Here is an 8,458-nt window from a genome sequence, read left to right on the forward strand (position 1 = left end):
AGCAGAATGCAAAATAGAAGACTGGCGTTTCTAATTTCAACTACCACTAGCTAATAGTTATGTGATTTTGAGCAAAGAACCTTCTTTTTCTCTCAAAATCATATAGTGCTTTTCTCACCCGTCCAAGATCTGCCCTCGACTTCATACAGGAAGGCAGTAGCTGTGAAATGTTTTAAGACCTAACGAGTCGCCCAGTCAGTGTGGCTCAACCCATGAACCAGGAGGTCACCGGTTTGCAGCCAGCCAATTAATGAGTCTCTCTCATCATTGATGTTTCTCTGTCTCTCTCCCTCTCCCCTTCCTCTCTCTCTGAAATCAATAAAACCACATTAAAAAAAAAGACCTAAAGGATCTTAAATGCAAAGATGGGCCGATTCTACTGGTAGAGGATCCTGGTACGGTCGGTTTCTTCCTTTAAAGGCAAGGAAAACGAAGGTGGCCCGAGGCAAGATCTTTGGTTCGACAAGAAAACTATGCTCGATCCTTGGCATTTGTGCAGGTGACATTGTCCTCAACCCCAAGTCGCCCGAGTGGTGTATCTGTCAGAGGCACACACCTGAGTTCCTCCCAGGCTAACTGCTAGTCAAACTGGTGGGTGGCCCAGACAGCACCCTGGTCCCAGGACAGCTCGAGGTTCTCTCCCTGTCCTAGCAGGTGTAGTGACAAATGAAGTGCCGAAAAGCTTCCTTTGTAAACAAATGCTCTGTACTCACGACGTTGGCCCTCTCGAAATCCGCAGTGAATTATATATTTGCAGTCAGAAGACTGGCCTGTGCAGCCATTTCTAGGAGCTGACATCCATGCCTTTGAGAACCACCCCGAAAAGTGGCTTCCTTTTGTGGCAGCCTCCCTACGGGTTCCCAGAACAGCTGCCGGCAACAGCATCCGATGGCACAGCTACCTGAGGGGGCCGAGGCCATGGATGGGTGACAGCTCATTTTATTTGGATGTCAAAGCACATTGCAGTCGCATGCAGCCATGCCCTGCAGTGGTCCCAGAGCAGGCAGCAGGGCTTCCGCTTGATGTGTCTATTCCCATTCCACTAACGGTTCGTCGGGCGAACATGAGTGCTCCTAAAAACGCAAAGCCAGCCCTGGCTGGTGTGGCTCAGCAGTCAGAGCATCCGCCTGCACACCAAAGGGCCATGGGTTTGATTCCCAGTCTTCTCTCTCTCTCTTTCTCTCTCTCTCTCTCTCCTCTCTTTCTCTCTCCCCCCCCCACCCCCCTCTTTCTCCCTCACTTCCTTCCTCCCTACCTCCCTTCTTCCCACTCTTTCTAAAAAACCAATAGAAAAATATCCTCAGGGGAGATTAACAAAAATAAAAATGCCAAGCCGCACCAGCTCACATCAAAGACAGTTGCAACAAATTGCATCACCTGGACTTTTTTGTTTGTAATAGCCAGCTCCATTGGCTGTGCAAATTGGCCAGTTGTGTGGATTTTAATCCCGGCTGCTCCTTTCCTCATTTACACCAAGGGCCCACAAAGCTTCCCAGAAGGAGGGAATTCAATGAGCGTCAGAAGACTGTCCTGAAGGCCTGCTTCCTAGGCCCCAGGGGAGAATGAGAGGGAAGGAGGACCCAGCTGGCTGAGGGCGGGCCTTTTTCTTGTGTCTGTGTCCTCAGGCTGCATGCTGGGCCCCGGGCCCTGACCAATGTTGGTGGGAGGGAACAGGGACCAGTGGCTGAGTGGCAAGGCGGCCTGGGGGCAGCAGGGGTTGGAAGCAGGACCTGAGGGCTCATCTGGCAGCGTTTCCAGGTTTCCAGCGGCCACCCTAGGGCCCGTCCCTCTGTCTGGCCAGATCCAACTCTCCCCGGCAGAAAGGGCTGCAGGCGGGCCCAGGCGGGGCCCTGTCCCCACCAGAACTCCCACCCGGGGCAGAACCTTCTCCAGCCCGCTGCTTCCTTTCTTGGATCTTCCAGTCAAGGATCTGTTCTGGTGACAGGAGGCCACCTTTACCTTATCTCGCCCTTCTCCCTCCTCTCCTCGTCCCCTCCCCTTTCTAAATGGCCTGGGGACCCCAGGCTACACTCTTGCTGGAGGCCCTGCATCCGACACCCCCACACAGCCATCCCCTCCTCCCCCCGTGGCTTCACTTCGGAAGCTGACCACACCGCCAGCCTGCACCCCAACTCAACCATGCCCGTTTCTCGGGTTCGTACTGATGTCAGTCAGCACAGGCGCCTCTGCAGGCCCATGTCCCTTGTGAGGCCTCCGGGGTGTGTTGCGGGGATGGTGGGAGAGGAGGCAGAGATGTGAGGTCAGGGCCACCCTAAGAGAAGCCCCTCACTGCTCCCTATCTGCCTATGCCCGGGCAGGCCGTGCAGACAGCAGGACGTGTGTGTCACCCCGGGAAGAGTGCCCGCATGGGCTCGGGCAGAACTGGAGAGCAGATACGCGAGGTCCAGAGTGATTGCTGTGAACACCCAGGACAGACAGGTAGTTCTTACGGATGAAATATTTCGCACCCAGGGGACTTTGCTTTCCCTCGGGCCATAAACGCTGTGCATTCGGCGAGCGTTCATTTAACCTGTTAACTCAGAGGCTGGCCCTGTGGGAGGTGGTTCCAACCAGGTGGCCGGCGCTCAGCCACCCCAGGCCTTGTCCTGGCATCAGAGCCTCCTGGTTGCCAGTTCTGGCCACCTCCTCATCTGCAGGCTGCGGACTGCACTGTCTCCCAGGCCGGGTCAGACCTGACCCCATCAGACACTGTTTCCGGAATGGAGGAGTAACAAGAAAGTGAGCACAGCAGAGCCCCGAAGTCTGAGGGCTCGGGCGGGGGTGCCCTCTCCCCGGCCTGGGCCTCCGTGCCCCCGGCAGGTGCCTCCCGCTGCGCCTCTTTCCTGGACACCCAGACTGTCACGCAAGCAGAGAGCGTTTCGTTCCTCTTTCACATGTTTAGACGCAAAGGCAGCCTCGGAGGCCCCTGAAGAGCCGGGCCCTGGGGAAACCCAGGCGCCAGTCACACGGGAAAGACGTCCCCAGACGCCCAGGGAGTCGGCTGCTGTGCAGCTGGAGGGTTTCCTGCCGACGAGGCTTCACAGACGGGAGCGTGAAGGGTTCCTAAGGATCTGGATCCCACGCCTCGGACGAGCCATCACACCAGAGGCCCACGACAGGCGCTAGCCCCGTCGGGAGGGTGCGGGGCTGCAGTCATGTAACAGCTCACCCTCACATTCGACAGCTCACCCTCACATTCGACAGCTCACCCTCACGTTGCTCAGGAAATCCCAACTGTTCATGGACCCAGATGAAGCGGCTGGAAAGCAGCCTCAGGTGTGCAGCTTAGTCCCCAGGCCTGGCTTTGAGAGTTAACACCTCCCCCAGCTCCTCCTGGCCTCAGCCCAGGGGCACCCACTGTGCCAGGACCTCAAGGGGCAGGTCCAGCATCAGAGCTTCCCAAAAGACTTGCGGGTGAGGAGTGAGGAATGCTCAGGTGAGGTTAAGCAGCTCTGGCTCAAGGGTGTGTTTGTTCTTGACACTCAGGGTAGGTGGGAAGGTCTGGAGGGGTGGCGGTCCCTTTGTAGGTGAGCCAGTGACTCTTCAGGATCTGAGCAGAGGGTGACTCATCCACCCGGAGCTTTGCTGGGCCCGGTCAGGCTAACATCAGCCCCGGGGGATGGAATCCAGCAGCCTGATGGCTTTGGCGCTGCCCAGTGGGGACACTGGATACAGGTGTGAGGACCTACTCCTAGGTGGCTTTTCCCATCCCCCATCTTTTGATAATGGGGAGTAACCGATATTGGGGTATCTCTCAAAGTTTGTAAAGGAAGACAGCATTCCCCAGCGTCTCCCTGGAGGAGATGCTCCAGGTGACTTTCCGTTCCTTCAGGCACCCAGGGTCCAATGGGAAAACCGCTGGGCAAGGAGACTTCCCAGAAAGGGGCAGGTCTCAGGTGGGGCCTCGGCACCCAGAACGTGGGCTCAGGCGGCCAGGTCCTTGTTCCGCAAGCACAGTGCCTTTCCCCTATAGAGTCTAAGGAAACGTGACGGGGCTGCCCGGCCCGCGGACAGTCTGCCCCAGGTGGCAAGTGCAGCAGACGGGAGGCCTGGGAGCTGTAAGCCAGCCCCCGGGGCACAGTGGTCTGGGTCTGGCAACAGAGATCTCTGGAGTCCCTGGAAAGGGTAAGAGACAGCTTTGTTAGAAAGGGGGCGGAGACTCCGCCTCCGGGGTCTTGATTGGCATCTCCAGTAGAATGTAAGCTGCTTAAGGGCAAGGATGCGGTAGAGCAGGGGTAGAGCAGGGGTGAAGAACCCGAACCAGAATTCCCTGTGGAGGGTGGCCAAGCTGCCCTGCCCTGCCTTTTGTTATGTTAAGGAGCTGACTTTTGGACTTCCCCTAAGGCTGGGGGCTGGAGGTAGAACCCAGTGCCAGTGCCAGGTATTCAATGAGTCATGACTCTGTAATGGACTGAGGTCGGGGTTCAGAGAGCTTCCGGCTGGTGAATGCCTGCAGATGTGGAGTGAGGTGCCTGGAGACAGCTGGGAAGCGGTGTGCCCTCGCCCCACAGCTGGCGCGATGCCTCTCTAACATTTGGCTGTTCCTGTTACATCCTTCGATAATAAACCACTGGCCTAGTAGTAAGCAAAACGTCCCCCGAGTTCTGTGAGCCACTCTCGCAAGTTAATCAAACCCGAGGAGGGGGTTGTGGGAGCCTGAATTCCAGCCAGGTGAGCCTGGGCTTGCAGCTGGCATCTGACGTGGAAGAGGGGGCAGCAGGACTGAACCCTGAACCTGTGGAACCTGATGCTGTCGCCAGGTAGATAGTGACCAGAGGAAATTCCTGAGAAAATTAATGCTCTCAATTAAAGTATAGTGGGCTTGAAGGGGAGACAGCCTGTTCATAACTGCTGCGAACCAGCTAACAAGCCGTGACTGCTCACGTCCCCGAGTGGATGTGGGAACTCTGAATTAATTTCCAGGGGGCTCTTTCCGAGATTATCTAAGAGGATAAAGGGTGCCATGGGAGCCGGGAGCCCCGCTTCTTGTTTATCCACCTTTTCCGGATTGCTGTCTACAGCCAATTCCCAGGAGCGGACTTCTCTCTTAAGGGCCCTGTTCCCTTCCCAGAGCTACGGGCCTGGATTCGCCTTCTCCCACTCCCTTTGTCCACAGTTAATGCAATTCATGCAGAACTTACATCTTTCTCCCCGTACTTGACGTAGAAAAACTCAAGTTAGCACATTTAATATGATTTTTAAATATTGAGAAGTTTGCCCAGCCAGCATGGCTCCTCGGTTGAGCATCACCCTATGAACCAGGAGGTCACAATTCGTTTCCTGGTCAGGGCACAGGCCCTGGCTTTAGGTTCAATCTCCGCTGTGGGGCGAGCAAGAGGCAGCTGCTCAGAGATTCTCATCATTGATGTGTCTATCTCTCTCCCTCTGAAATCAATAAAAATATATAAAAACAAACAAGCGCGTGCCAGCTCCAGGACGGCGGGCATGTTGACTTTTCCACCTGGCACTGCGGTGGGTGGTTTAGACTTCATGCCAAGGACCTGGTCTCATTTTCCTAGCAGTGGCCCAAAAAACCCTTTCCTTTAAGACAGTGGTTCTCCACCTTGGCTGCACATTAGAATCACCTGGGAATCTTTTTAAAATCCTGATTTCTGGGCCTCATAATCTGGAAATTCTGTTTCTTTGTTACTAATGTGTGGTCCCACCCCATACCAAAGAAACAGAATTTCCGGAGGATGAGGCCCAGAAATCAGGATTTAAAAAAGATTCCCAGGTGATTCTGATGTGCAGCCAAGGTTGAGAACCACTGCTTTAAGAAGACCGTCCGCCATGGAGTTACAATGTTTGTTTGACAACAGTGTTGGAATTGAGCTGTATTTTTGGACACCCTACTGATGCCTGAGAATTGCTCCTTGGTGGTGTGGGAACCCCCAAACCCCAACACCGTGAGGCTCATAGGTCAGTGCACTGTTCTAAACAGCTTTTTTGGGGGAAGATGTGAAAAAGCAGTAGAAATTGGAGGGTCAGAATGGGAAAGCAGCTGGAGGCTGACCTGTGGACCAGTAAGATAGATGAGGCCGGTCCCGTTTTTTTATTTCCTAGGCTAAGGCACACGGCACGCTGAGATTGTAAGCCCTAAGTAAAGGGAAGTTCCATGATTCTGGAGACTTACTCCTCAGAAAAGCAACGAAGTTATCTGGACAGGCCAGTATCTGCTCATGCTATGACCTCAAAGATGAAATTTACAACCTTAGTAAAAATCTTGATTTGATAAGTTTTGGCCAATTTTGACATTTCATTTGCTAGGTGAAGCGTTTTAGAGTGCTCAGTATGAGTCCACAAATCAAATTTTTTTGTTGTTAATCCTCACCTGAGGATATTTTTTCCACTGATTTTTATAAAGAGTGGGAGGGAGCGGGAGAGAAACATCGAGGTAAGAAATGCATTGATGGGTTGCCTCCTGCAGGCTGGGGCCAGGGATCGAACTGGTGACCCTTTGGTGTTGGGCTGGTGTTGGGCTGATGCTCTAACCACTGAGAGCACTGGCCAGGGCAAAAAACCAATTTTTCAACAAGAACTGGTGCCTTAATCTAGCCCAAGTTCTTCCTGGTCATGGTAGTTTGAAATACAAATTAAACCCTATTGCATTAAGAAGTGCTACTGAAATCTTTCGGCTGGCATGCCCAGGAATTAGAGAACCACTGGCTTAATACAAAATGCTCACACCTCAGCTGTAAGCAACTAATAAGACATTTTATGAAATCTTTCTGAACACGCTTTTAGATTTAGGGAATTTTATTTTCACCTTCAGTCTATTACTTAAGCTCTTAAACCTTTTTTTTTTTTTTTCCCCTTCTTTCTTCTCTGCAAAATGGAGAGAATAGTCCCTTACCACTGGGGCTGTGGTAAAGATTAAATACGATTATGCACCTGAGGTCCTTTGTTCTAACTGGGTCACCCAACTAGAGGTCGTGGTCTAAAACCCAAAGGCTTGTTACTTTTACTTGACATTGCTCTTCCGCAGCATTTCAATGTTGTTATTAGGGTCCTTCATGCTGGGTTAAAAAAGAACCAGAAGAGGGATGCTACCTAGGAAAGCAAATTACTTCTGGCATCTCTAGGTCTTCATCTTACTTCAATTTCATGTAGTCCTTCCTCATAGGTGGTTATTGCCATTTTACAGATAAGGGAAATAAGACTCAAAGTACATAATCTGCAAAACACAGGATTAGATGCCCTCTACTGCAGCCAGAAGCGAAAGGAACTTGAATGGAAACAGAATCCAAAGCTGGGAATGAGTTTTGTAGGCCTAGCCCAGGAGCACTTTTCTGAGCCTCCCTGGGTACGCTGAAAAGACAAACCTAACGTATGTCTAGCCTGTGGAACTTCTAGAATTAAAAAGAAACATGCTAAGGAATACCACTGGATGACTTAAAAAATGTGCAAAGTTCCCAAGTACAAATCCTGTATTGCATAGAGGAACAAAGGAAAATTGATATTTAACCCAAATACAACCAAGAGCCCATTCATAGTCCATTCTTGGTTTTTACCAAGAGGTGGATACAGGGGCAAAGTCCTTGACTGAGGTAGAAGAGACTGTTTCAAGTAGCTCTGAGAGCTGCTTTTAGGCACCCAGTTACCTCCACACACATTCTTAAAAGTACTTCCAACCAGTCCTTGTTGTAGACGCCAGCAATGTGGAAGAAATTAACGAGCCCATCTCTCCTTTCTCTCTGTAGTTTTGGTCTTCCTTTCAGGAGATTTATACCGACAGTACTCAGTAACAATTTCTTAACAATAACAGGCATGGCTATTTGTTAATTCTATTATTATATTCTTTTGTCACCTAATAGTGAACCTCAAAGGCTTTAAACCTAGATAATTTACGTTTTTAGCATTAGCAAAAACCAAGGCTACAAGTATTCCCTCAATCTTTTTTGAAGCCTTAGATCTCTAGCTTTAGATTTGTCTTTAAAGTACAATGCTTAGCTCTAGCCTGTTTGCTCAGTGGTTAGAGGGTCAGCCTGTGCAGATTGAAGTCTCTGGTTCAACTCCAGATCAAGGGCACATACCTCGGATGCAGGCTCAATCCCTGGCCCCTGGGTTGGGGGCATACGGGAGGCACCAATCGATGTTTCTCTCTCTATCCCCCTCCCCTCTCTACTGTCTCTAAAAAAACACAAAAACCAAAAAAAATGGAAAAAATATCCTCGGGTGAGGATTAACTACATACATACATACATACATACATACATACATAAGTAAAAACAAAGTACAATGACTAGTTTCCATACTTTAGTACTTTACACCTATGGCTAACTGTGAATAAGTAGAAATTTGAGGGGGAAAATAGGAAGCAGAGTGAACCAGTGTTTTTGTGCTAATAGATTCACTAGAAATAATTAGAAGTGAAATAACATACCTATTCCAGTTCCCTAAACCTAATTATTCTAGCCTTTACTCTTGCTAAAAACTTATTTTGCAAGGGGATTCCTTT

This window comes from Myotis nattereri, assembly GCF_964212035.1.
Source record: "Myotis nattereri genome assembly, chromosome: 8".
NCBI lineage: Eukaryota > Metazoa > Chordata > Mammalia > Chiroptera > Vespertilionidae > Myotis > Myotis nattereri.